The sequence below is a fragment of the Panthera tigris genome, chromosome C1, assembly GCF_018350195.1.
Source record: "Panthera tigris isolate Pti1 chromosome C1, P.tigris_Pti1_mat1.1, whole genome shotgun sequence".
Classification (NCBI taxonomy): Eukaryota; Metazoa; Chordata; class Mammalia; order Carnivora; family Felidae; genus Panthera; species Panthera tigris.
Genome location: NC_056667.1, coordinates 75,749,164 through 75,762,012, shown reverse-complemented (window position 1 = coordinate 75,762,012; position 12,849 = coordinate 75,749,164). Strand labels below are relative to the sequence as shown.

General features: G+C 45.4%; 1 long non-coding RNA gene across 1 annotated transcript in view; it reads right to left on the bottom strand.

Annotated features, from left to right (window-relative positions):
• Positions 1 to 11,773, bottom strand: part of LOC122241513 — a 166,085-nt gene extending 154,312 nt beyond the window's left edge. Inside the window, exons 1-2 of the long non-coding RNA XR_006221683.1 lie at positions 11,671 to 11,773; positions 9,596 to 10,059 (exon numbers count right to left, since the gene is read on the bottom strand). This is a non-coding gene — a long non-coding RNA (uncharacterized LOC122241513). The remainder of the gene's footprint in view (positions 1 to 9,595; positions 10,060 to 11,670) is intronic.
• Positions 11,774 to 12,849: the final 1,076 nt, after the last annotated feature.

Here is a 12,849-nt window from a genome sequence, read left to right as displayed (position 1 = left end):
TGGAGGAACAAGGGCTCCTTGCTGTGTGTGCAGTGGGTGTGATTTATTGCACCTTCCTTTAACGCCTGGAAGCTGATGCAGGGGCAGCTGAGGTGACCTGACGTAGGGTCATTATTGCACCCTTGGGCAGCACGGGTGTCTTCCAGGTGCTCTGTAATCACTTATTTACTATCCCTCCAGAACCTCCAGGAAGGAAGGTCAGCATTATCTTCCTGGCTTGGGAGGAGAGGGATTTTAAGCCCAGAAGGGTAGACGGCAGGCCACGCTGAGTCAGTGCCAAACCATCTCCTCCAGCCAGGATTGCAGAATCCATTCCTTTGGGAAAGGCAGCACTTTCCATAGCCTCTGTGGACATCTGGGTGGGGAAAGGCCAGGGGACAACCTTCTAGATGCCAATTCAGTCTGGTTATTTCAGGAGAAAAAGTGAATGGAAACTGAACTTTAGTATGTATACTCAGGGGATCCACAAACTCTTTAGTGGTGAGGAACTAAACGCAAAGCTTAAGCCATACGTAGAAGTTGTTCACAGAGTATCAAGGTTAATTACCAGGTCCAGACTGCTTGTTAGTAGCAGAGTAGCCCCTACCCAGTGGGCAGGCAGAACAGGGCCACAGTTCCCACAGGCACCCCAGCTTTTCTTAGCTGCCCTGCTTTGTGTTCTGTAAGGGAATGAGCAAGGTAGGAAGTGTGTTTACTTGGGGCAGTAGCTTCCAACACAAAGCAATGCATTCTGATTCATCTCAGCCTCCCTCTCCCCAACACACATGTGCGCGCGCGCGCGCGCGCGCACACACACACACACACACACACACACACACACACACACACACACACACAGGCAGTGCAGAATTTTAACCTTCTGGATTCACTAGAGAACCAGAAGTGGGGAGACTTGGGTTTACAAGCTCAAGGAATGAGGCAGGGTTGTCTCCCACTCTGCTGGAAGACACATGGAGGGGAGGTGAAGAGATGGAGGTGAGAGAAAGCCTCAAACCTAGTGGGGATGAGTGTGGGCCTGGCAATAACTGTGAGCCTGGCCTAGGACCAGCAGCATCAGCATCACCAGGGAGCTCGTTAGAAATGCTGAATATTGACTCCCACGTTGATGTACTTGATAGACTCTCTGAGGGCAGAGTCCAGGAGCCTGTGTAATATTCACCCAGGTGATTCTTAAAGACTAAGAAGCCCTGGCCCTGGGATCAGACAGCCTGCTCCATTACTCTCCAGATACGTGACCCGAGACGAGTTATGTAACCTCTCCAGGCTTCCATTCCTACCTTTGTAAATTGGGTACAATGGTAATGCCTACCTCTTGGGGTTGTTGGCCGTGAGAATTACAAGAGATAGTGTGTGTGAAGTACTTCAGTCAGGATCTGCCACACAGGAAACTGTCACTCAAGTATACAGAAAGAATACAGACTGTCCCTTCTTCAACTCTTAAACCGCACTTCCACCCAGGGCTCATGCTTCTGACTAGGTTAATTCTTGGCCCAAGGTCAACTCTAACTGGCAACAAACTCTTGGATCCTGCCTATGCCATTCATGACCCATTCATTCATTTATGGATCACAGACATTATTCTTTAGTCCTCCACTAAAACCCCTGCCCCTTCAGCAGCTATAGATTCTGCCAGTCTTGGCTTGGTGTATCTTCCCAAGAGAGACTTTCAGAGAAATGCCCATAAAACCTAGAGGTGCTTGTGGAAATAGTGGGCTTGACCTCACTTCTAATCTTAGGTTTGCTATTTAATACATGTTTGTTGAGTAAATGAGTATCATAAGACTTGGAAAAAAAACAGCCACAGGGTATGATGACAAGAGGCTGGCATGGGTTTCTTCTCTCAGTTTATTGCAGAATTTATTTATGGTTCATTGATCCATTTAGAGATACCAGGGCAGCTTGGTTTATTATGGCATCTTGCCAGTTTTGCATGCATGCCACACAAGCTCCTTTCCAGATAGAAATGATATTTGTAGTGCAAATTAAAAAAAAAAAAAAAACCTTTAATTCATCCCTAAGAAATGTGTTACAGAAAAACAAAGAAAAGTTAATAAGCCATAGATTCATTTGGTGTATTGTTAGGCAAAGTGAAAGTCAAATCTTAAGACTTAATGAGCCTGATAAACATAAATGTTGATGGTGTGTGTGTGTATATAAACAAAGGAAGGAAGCCAGGAGGGAAAAAATAGATTCCAGTGATACAGGGGGAGAAAAAACAAACATAGATATGTAGTGATGTGTAAGGAAAGATCTGAGAACTTTTTTCCTTTCTCCAATCCTGCCGAGACCAAGGGGTGCTCTACACTGAAGCTTCTCAAACTATCCATGGCGAAAGACAATTTTTGTTCAAACTTTGGTTTTGTTTTTTCATTTCCTATCACAGGCCAATGTTCTAAATTTGATAAAATGAATTGTTTTGAAAATTATATAACATAAAAGCACACAAAATACAAGGCACTCTCCTTGCAGACAGATCAGCCCCCAAGATTGCCCTTACATCAAGGGAGAAAACCAGACACCATATAAGAACCCGCTTCTAAAATTCTAGGGGCACGTGCGTGGCTCAGGTGGTTCAGTGTCTGACTTCAGCTCAGGTCATGATCTCACAGTTCATGAGTTCGAGCTCTGCATCAGGGTTTGTGAGTTCAAGCCCCACGTCAGGCTCACTGCTGTCATCACACAGCCTGCTTTGAATCCTTTCTCTGCCCCTCCTCACACTCTGTCTCTCAAAAACAAATAAAACTGTAATAAATTAATTAATTAAATTTCTAAGACTATCAAGTGAGCAAAGGATAGGACATGATTGCCCAAAGTTGTGGGTGACATTGGTAGCAGAAATAGATTAGCTCCCCAGCCCCCTCGGCCCTGGCAGGCAATCGCGCATTCTGGAAATAGCCTGTTGGTTTCACTAATGAAGGTTCATGCGAAAACACTTGAAGCAGCTCAGCAGAGGCCTAACCCAGGCAGAAACTCCAAGCAAACCTCCTACCTCCTCCCACTTTCCTTTTTTTCTGGTTGAACATGTTATAAAGAGTCGCATATGCCCAGTGGAGATGGAGATGTGACAAGGCTTAGCATGCATATTTGTTATTTATTTTCTCTTTTAATTGTAGTTATTTCTTTAATCTTGTGCAAACAGTGCTTGCAAGAAGTGAAGACTGAGGATCCAGACTTGCTGTAAAATGTGAATTCCTAAGTGTGGCAAGGGCACGCTTATGGGAAGAGAATGCCTGGGCCCTTCTTGGTGGCAACACTAATAGAAGGGGGACTTTGACACCATTTTGACTCCAGAATATTTTTTAAGTTTATTTACTTTGAGAGAGAGAGAGAGCTTGCGTGCACAAGCTGGAAAGGGAGAGAGCCCGTTGTGGGACTGGAGCTCACAAACGGTGAGATCATGACCTGAGCCAAGATCAAGAATCCAACGCTTAACTGAGCCATCCAGGCACCCCAATTCCAAAATTATTGACATTGTTTATGCACCGATTTGGGTCAGGCTGGGGTTTTGCGGGGGGGGGGGGGGGGGGGGGGGGGAGGAAAGTACCCAATGCTCTCTAATTGTTAATGAGAAATCTTTGTTCCCCACAATGCCCTGGCCTTTCTTCTCCCTGCCATGTGCACTACTGCTCATTCACTTCCATCTCTGCTTCCACCCTTTCAACCGTATCATTCTGTTCCTCAGGTAGGTACTGCCCACCACCTCTGCCCACGACACTCCATTTCTGCCCTTCCTTTGGGGACTTGTGTCTCTACGACCCGGGGCTTTTTGGCCACAGGCATTTCTTCTCCCAAATATGTCCTTAAAAAGTATAACCTGTGAATAGGAAGTATATAATATGGTAGTAGTAACAATAATGTGGTATCTTATGAGAAGCCTCCCTGATTCAATCAGATACCTCAGACTCCACAGAAAAGTATGCCCTTCTCAGAGCCTACAGAGGTATGAATATATTTATCAAACTGTCCTCGCTTGCTTTAAACATGAACTTCATTCATTAGCTTGACCTTTGTTGGCTACAACAATCCTGGCTAATCCCTTCACCTAGTGCATGATTCATTCTCGCTGAGCTTGGAGTTTGAAATGCTTTCTGGTTGGGTTGTTGTAACTGCTGCTCAGCTATCAGTGGTCATGGCAGGGCCCTCAGGGAGCATCCTCTCTCCTCTTCCAAGTCAGAGAAACAGGTTCAAGCCCTGGGTCTGCCATTTAGCAGCTGCATCACTTTGGGTGGGCTATTCAGAGTCATAAGACTTAGTTGACTCATCTATCTTATGGAAATAATGATAGCACCTACCCTCAGAGGGGTATTTTTTTTAACTTTTATTTTTGAGACAGAGAAAGCACTGCCAGCAGGGGAAGGGCAGAAAGAGAGAAAGAGAGAAAGAGAGAAAGAGAGAAAGAGAGAAAGAGAGAAAGAGAGAGAGAGAGAGAGAGAGAGAGAGAGAGAGAGAGAATATCAAGCAGGCTCCATACCCAGCATAGAGCCCAATGTGGGGCTCGATCCCATGACCCTCATGACCTGAGCCAGAATCAAGAGTCACATGCTCAACCAACTGAGCCACTCAACCCATCTCCCACCCCAGAAGGTTGTTGTAAGGACTAAATGAGACAATGTATATAAAGCAGTTAGTACAGTTCCTGGGACATAGTAGACACTAAATAAAAGCTATTATTTTCATCTGTCCTGGTGGACAGGATCTAGTCCATGTCCTTTAATGGGTAACAAGCAACATTTAACAAAATTGAGCTTAAGGATAAAGCATAAATGAATAATACAGTTAGATCCTATAAGCCTGCTCATTCATTCAGCTTATGTTTATTCAGGGCCCTCTAAGTGCTGGTAACTCCATTAGGTTAGGAGGGCAGAATCCTCTAAATAAGGAGCTGAGGACAGAGTAGAAGAAACAGACCCATAAAAACAAAGTAACAGGGGTGCCTGGGTGGCTCCGTTGGTTGTGTGACCGACTTCAGCTCAGGTCATGATCTCACGGTTCGTGAGTTCAAGCCCCACATCAGGCTCTGTGCTGACAGCTCAGCTCGGAGCCTGGAGCCTGCGCCAGATTCTGTGTCTCCCTCTCTCTCTACCCCTCCCCTGCTCGCTCTATGTCTGTCTCTCAATAATGAATAAACGTTTAAAAAAAAAAGTAACAATTCTTGTACCTTTTTCCTTAGCTAAACAAAGATCTGAGGGTATGCACTCATGCAGTATCCTTGAGAAACCAGATTCCCTGTAAAAACCTACCCCAAAGTAATGGTCCCCTCAGCTCTAGCTTGTATTTGAGGCAGCTTTGAGTATAGATGCAGGAAGGGTGAAGAAGGGGGCATGGCTTCCTTTGGGACCTGGTGGAAAAAGGCACCCCCAGACCCAAAAGGGCCAGGGCACATCTGTCAGGGATAGTTGCCATGGCAGAGGCACCCACTCACATCAGAAATGCAACCAGCAAGAGGAAGCCAACCCTCCCCCACTGTTTAACTTCTCAAGGCATCATTCCACAGGGCACACACAGCCGCGGCAGGGGCCCCGCCACTGCTTTCCTTCCCGCTATTGTTTATAAAACGGAACAGAAAAAGCAGCCCTGGTCTCAGATTAATCTTCCCCTCCGTCCAAAGAACTGGAGCATCTCCACCATCTCTGAGCCAAACGTTGTGCATATTCTCTTGAACAAAGAGCATCTGTGACCAGCTGACTTACACGCTACCAGTACAGGAAAAAGGAGTCTGTGTCACCGCCGCGGCGGGGGCTGTTTTCTCCCTTTTTCCCTTTCCTTTCCTTTGTTTTGGGGGATTTCTTTAAATGCCTTTTTTCAAGGCAGAAGAGGCTCTCCTTTAGAGAACATTTCGTGGTTCGAGGGAGGGTTAAATAAACAAATGATAACAACACCAATCAACCCTCTTTGCTTACAGCCTGCAGAGTCCATCTGCCTCCTGGCTGTGGAGCTACCCACCAGCAAAGGCAAACTAATTAGACACAGACAAACACTTAGGCGATCACACCTTGTGAATGTAAGCGTCTTCCTGTCATTTGGCAAGTCTCTCGGCCGCCTCTGAGCGTGAGACAACAAATCCCCTGCAAACAAGTTCCTCGCTCTCCCGTTAGTGAGACCTAACGGATCACAATGGCTGGAGGTGAAAGGTGGCAGTCCCGTCAGGTAATGACATCTCTCCAACAGCCCATATTAAAACAGCGGCACTTGTTTAGACTAGCCTATTTGCACCTACCTACAGAGGGCCTTTTTAATGTAATTATTAGCCTCTGCCGCCCTGCTTAGGATCTGAAAATATCGTTCATTTTCATCTCGCTTCAGCTACCGCTGCTACCTCCTACTCACTCAGTCACCTCGTCCTCCCACAACCAAGTGCAGAAACAGGCACAAGCTAGAAGAGCTGAATTAACAAGAACAAGCTGGCAGGTGAGCTATGTGACAAAAAAAAAGAAGAAGCGGGGTGGGGGGGGAACCTAAGAGATTTGACAATATATTCTAATCACTACCTGTCTGTAGAAACCTCGAAAAAAAAAATTAAATGGCTTTTCTTAGACCAAAAAGTTATCACAATCACTGACCAAACTCAAAGATATAAAAGCAAAGAGGTTGGAATGTAATAATAGCGTACGGCCAATAAAGCAACTGTATGTTGCTTTAAAAAAAAAAAAAAATAGAAGGAGGCTGGAATCTATTGACAGGCTGACTCAGGAGTTCTGATAACTGCTCATCATAGCGCAGAATTTGGCCTTTGACATTTTAAGTAGCTGGAAGGGATGGTCCCACCTGACCTCACTCTGTATTATACAAACAAGTGCATCACCATGTAAAAGTTTGGCTGATACATTATAGACCTGTAGGTCAAAGACCAGAATTTATAAGTCCCCCGAAAGGTTTCCATCTCTGCTTATAAGCATCCAGGTCATATTCGGGCAGAGCGGTGAGGCGCTTCATCAGCCCACTATTAATTGTTAAATATCTGCAGATGCTGGGGGCTGTGCCCACTTAAAAATGATGCAGTTGACTTTCTGTCGAGATGGTTTTCAGTCTTGTTCCTCGAACCTTATCAGTGCCCTAGTTACGCCATAGATTATGGCAGTAGCTCGTGAATGGTTATAAGCAGGGATGATTTTTTTTAAAAGACAACTAGCTTAGACTGATATTAAGGAGAGACTTGTGTACGAAGGAATGCACATCTTCCTGTTTTCTTTGTACATTTTTCCCTCTGTCTCTTCACCTCCTCTTCTTCCCTACCACCCCCTGGAGAAAGAGGCAGATTTTAAAGGAGTGAGTTTCCAGCAGAGTCATCAAGGGACACAGCAGCTCCAGAGATAGAGAACAATCTGGGATAAACCTCCAGGGAAGGGGAAAAAGAAAAAAAAAAAGACCACCTGTAAGGACAGTGGCTAGCAAAGAGCGTTTATTCCCTATTTGTCGACCTGCCTTCTGTGCAAGGTGCTGTGTGGGCAACTGAGGCAAGAGGGAAAATGGGAAATGGTCCCTGGCTCAGTGGACTGGGGAAGACAGGACTAACAATAATTAAGTAATTAGTCCTCTTCGTTAAGAGGATACCATCCTTAACTTTCTGACTCGACATGAGATGCCTAGCAGCACACTGAGCACACTGTCAGCACAAGATTCAGAATTGCCACGAGAGAGTGCTGCTCAAAACTGAAAATGAGAGCAAAAATTCAAATTCAAAACAGCAAATGAGAGGAGGTTAGAGGGAAATGACATTGCTTCTTCCAATAAAGGACACCATTTTAACAAAAGCACTTCAAGAGGAAAATTTTTTAAAATAGGAAGTACTGCTGATATTTGCTCCACTCTCTCTGGCTCTCTCTTCAAAGCAGAGGACAGGGGACTTCTGTATCAAGATGGTGGCATAAAGTTGTGCCGGCATTGCCTACCTGGCCTTCAACCTGTGATGAAAACAATCCAGATTAACAGAAAGACAAAAACTGGTAACAGCCCAGAAGCTAAACATGACAGGTAATCATAGGCCATCATCAAGGGGAAGGTCCCACCAACTGCAAATGTAAATGAGGATAGGTTGAAAAACACGTCCTTAAAATATACACACACCATCTTCTGAAACCAAGCAACACGGAGAAAAATGACAAAAAAGGACTCTGATCCCAGTCTCAGAACACACCCCAAGGTGCAAGGTCTGCTTGCCAAGAGAGAAGGTGGCCACCCCTCAGCAACACTGGAATGAATGGTCTTCTGAGCTTCCAGAATACTGCTGCCCAGAACAGCTCCTGCCTCTGCACAACCATTCAGAAGGTAGCTATGCAGGGGTTCGGGGGGTAAATGGCAGTAACTGCATCTTGGGATATTGAGTCATCTGCAGAAGATGCATTATAAACAGGGGAGGATTCAGGGACAGCTGTGGAGCAAGCCTCTGGAAGACCATGGCCTCTGGAATGTACCAAGTCATAGGAACCCTGCAGCCCCCTCCTCACTTTCCAGCATCGTCAAAGATTGCACAGAGATAAACGGAGAGAGATTTTAAGGCAGTAGAAATAAGCCCTCCTAGTGACAGAATGTACCCGAGTCTCTTGAACTATTCATTGGAAAAGCTATCACAGGGTCAGAGACCACAAGCCATTAAGACCCCAAAATTTCAAGAAAACTCAGATTGGAAGAAGAGATGTCCAGTTGTTGGAACTTCCAAGAAGAAGTTCCCAACACTCGAAATGAGTGGCCAAGGCCAGGGAGGTGACAGCAACACAGAGACAGTATTCTAGAGACCGAGAAAGCTTCAGCCTCTTTGCACTCATTAATTAGTCTGAGGAAGCCACCGTCCTACCCTACCCAGAGGTTCAGGCTGCTGCCCTAACTTCACCTGGCCTTTGCAAGCCTCAGACAATCAACGAAAGGGCGATCTGGCCTCAGGGACCTTTCAGAACAAGTTACAAGGGCTTCTCGGGTCAATTTCAGCCAGCTCTTTGTCCATAATTATCTAACTCTGAATTTATAGCTCTGACTAGAGACACAGCTAGAGCATATGATGAGGGAAGAAAGGAAAATCATGTTCACTGCATATTGCTTCAGAAAGCAGGGAGGCACAATATCTTTTAGAAATACTTCCATCAAAAAGCCGCCTAAAAATGTCAACGCCTAAGCAGAGCTTATGAACCCAAATGCCTTTGTGGACCAGGCATAGGACTTAGCTGTGTGAATCAGGAGGGCTTGCCGTCATAGGGAGCGGTATGAGCCAGCCAAAGTCTCCAGGTACATCCACAGCCCAATTTGGCTGTTTGTCCTACCAGTTTCCGTCCCACAGCTTAAAGATTTAACCTTAACTGTCTCTAAATGCAGGTATTTGAAATAATACATTCCCAGAAGGCTCTGTAATGCTAAAGTTTGGCCAAACTCTGATTATAAAAGATGCTCTAGGATCAGATGCCAGGGTACACCTTGTATTTTTAACCTTTCCCTTCTGAGTGAGAGCAGTAGGAAATACCAGTGGCAACTGCATGACCCAATGGACAATGTGATTTCGGCAGGAAAAGGGGGTCTCAACTGGGGAGTAAGATGGAATTATGCAGTATCCAGGGCTCCATATGGCCCCTCAGTCAGGGGTACCATTAGAGTACATCAAATGCATTACCTTCTCTCAAAGAGCTGGCTGGGGGCCTTCTCATTCCATCTGACCACCTGTCCCCCTTTCCTTCTCTGTCACAAAGACTCCTTCCTCTCTTCATACTGCACCAGTACCGGCAAGCTCGGCTCTTACCAGTCACAGCAGAGGTGGGGGAGGTGTTGAGATATCAAGGGACTATCAGCTTGATCAAGGCCTGACATCTCTCAGCTCTCCTTAGATTGGAGAGAAGTCAGCTGTCCCTCTGGGAGGGAGTCCAAGAGGGTCCCTGGTTCAGAATCCAAAAGTCAGTAAGGAGTGTTCATTCTTTAAAGAACCATGAAGCTGTGCAAAGATGGGAGAAGCCAGGCCCATAAACGTGTGGCCAGAGTTTCTGGATTCCCCAGGCTCTTTGGAACTGTTTGCAATGCAAGGCAGGGTGCTCTGCACTTGGCTCATGTCCAGACAGAAATATTTTACATATGCTTGTCAACCTGTGTTTGGAAAACAGAAAAATCCTTTTGTTAAAACAGGGTGACTCAGGAATAAGAAATTGAGTATGGACAGGAAAAACACAACACAACAAAACAAAACAAAAACCCTCCTTCTAGCTCTGCCTAGAATCAGGGATGATTTTTGGAACGGCTTTCTGCAATACTTTCCTGAATGTCCAAACTGAAGACCGTCATATTCTGCTTTTATATCCTGACCCCTCCCTCATTTCTATTCACTATTTTTTCCCAGTGGAGCTCTTTGAATAAACCTGTCACTCCTTGAGGCTGCCTGTCCCCACCAGCACTGGGCGATGCCAGCCTCCATGCCTGCGGACAAACAAGGCCAAGCTCTTCATTGTATTTAACACTCAGGATTGCTGATTCCTACCGACTTGCAATTGAAGAATGGAACTACTTCGTCTCTGAGAGAGTTCAGTATAGGGTGAAGACAAATTCTAACCATAATTACCTTTCAGCTTTTTTAAAAATCTACTTCCTATTAAACGTGCTTAGCACAGTTCTAGACCCATGAAGTAAGTCGTCAACAAATACAGTTGATTGGTTAATTGACCGAGCCTCTTCTGCCAGCCCATGTCCAGAAAGACTCCCCATGGTTCTCCTTAAAGGCTTTGCTGTTGCTCAAGAACACCCTGCCTCAGAAACCCCTGCTTTAAGGTGAAATCACACAGAGAAGAAGAAACATCTGCACAGCAAGGAGCCAACGGAAAGCATGACTTGAAAATGGCCAGAGGCACTGGAAAACCCAATTTCACTTTTATTCAGTAACTTCACTTTTTTAAAGATGAGTCATTGATGTGGAAAGAGAACTTCAACTTACTCTAAATTCTTACTCTAAATTCTCCTGGCTGGGGGAGATCGGAGACCTTCCTAATTTAAGTTTCACATTCCACGGTCTGCGACTTCCATTGCCAGCTCTTTTTTGTCACTCATTAAGGGGTGTGGTCAGTGATACTCTGAAACCTTTCTGTTTCCCAGACTCCTGTGGTCACTTAGGAATTGAGGCATCTTCCTGTATTTTACGGTGGCAATGGGGAAAATGGAAAAGTAACCACTTACGAGACATGGTCAGGGCTGACGTATTTGACTTTAGGTATTTACATTTTATTTTCAGTTGGAATGTCTGCTCTGGTCTCTCTGCCATCTATAGCATCTCAAAATATGGACATCTTAACCATCTTCCCAGACCCTTCTCAAATGCAGTCCCGTCCACAGAATCCTGATTCTGGGCACCAGATGTGACTTCTTCCAGCAACTGTGGTGTCAGGCTGCCTAGGATCTAATGCTGGCCCTGCGCATTCTTGACTGTGGGACCCTGGGAAGGGAATTTGAACTCCCTATGTCCAAATGCCTCATCCGTAAAATGGGGAGAATAATGCAACCTACCTCAAAGAGCTGTGAGACTCAAATAATGCAAACTGTGAAAAATGCTTAGCACAGTATCTGGTGTGTGTAAATACTTGACTGAAGCTAAGTGCTATGATCGGCTATTAACTATGAAGTCTAAAAGAACTTTTATTCCTCTAGAAGATCTTGCCTTACTTCCTTATATGTATGGTATCTTGCTCATCTCCTTCCTCTCACTGTCCTTACTTGTTTAGAGTGAGCTCTCATCTCCCCCAGCCAGCAGGGTTTTAGAAGAGCTGAGGGCAAGTTGAAGGTCCATCTTAGAGGAGTAAGTTGCTTGGAGCAGACACAGCGTCCAGATCTCTGTGGCTGGTTCACGTATGTGTAAAACAAATACATACTGAAATTAAACACACGAAGCTTACACAATGCCTAGCCTATGCTAAGCTCTGGAAATATACGTGTTGACTTTTTGCTGACATAATCTTATACTAAGAGGAAGAGCCCAAGTATCTCTGCATCAGTATGTAAAGTACATATCGTTGAAAGCATCCACATACAACTCAGACACAAGGCAGAACACAAAGTCAAATTCTGCCCTCTGGTAACCTGACAAGGCTGAAAAACTCTGACAGCACACAAAAACTTTTCCCAACATGCAAAGCTGTCATCGGCACATCCCCACCTTCCCAGCAACATACCAATGCTGTGGCGGATGCCAGAAACATCAGCGACCGGAGCAAGGACAGTGCCCTGCCCGTAGTTAGTAGTTACTATATTTATTCTCACTCTGATCTGCTGTCAGCTCATTCCCTTCAGCTCTATGGTTATATTGCGAGAGAAGATTGCAAATCCTCATCATTCGGCTCGCTATATCTATTTTCAAAATGTTCTCTTGTGAATGCCAGGTAAACCTAACAGTTTTCTTTCTTTAATGTTCCTGGGCACTCTCTGTAGTCAGCATAAATCTTTCCTACATCCCTCTGTGCTTTATTAGAGTTCTCCCCCCGAGAATGCCTTTTGCCGTCCCTCCTTCCTGACGCTCCCACTCTGGCACTTGGTCATTTTAAGCTGCTCTGTCATTCTCCAAAGCGACAAATCTGGGCTCCTCTGTGTCAACATCCAGAAAGCTCTTTGGAATGTGATTCGTGTATCTGCCAGGTCCTGATAGGAAGGAGAAGACCCGTCCAGATGGAATTCTGAAGAAATGTAAGGAAAGACTATTCACAGAGTGGGGTCAGGGGAGAAACACTGGGAAGCCATTGCCACCATGGGCCTGAAGAAGCAAGAGAAGAAAATAATGTTGCTGGAGCCTGGAGAGAGCTGGAGCCATACAGGAGGGGCCAGCCCTCAGAGCCCTACTCTGGGAGGTCATAGCTCTACCAGGCAGGAAGGGAGAGAGGGTGTTGCAGCCAAGGGATCAAC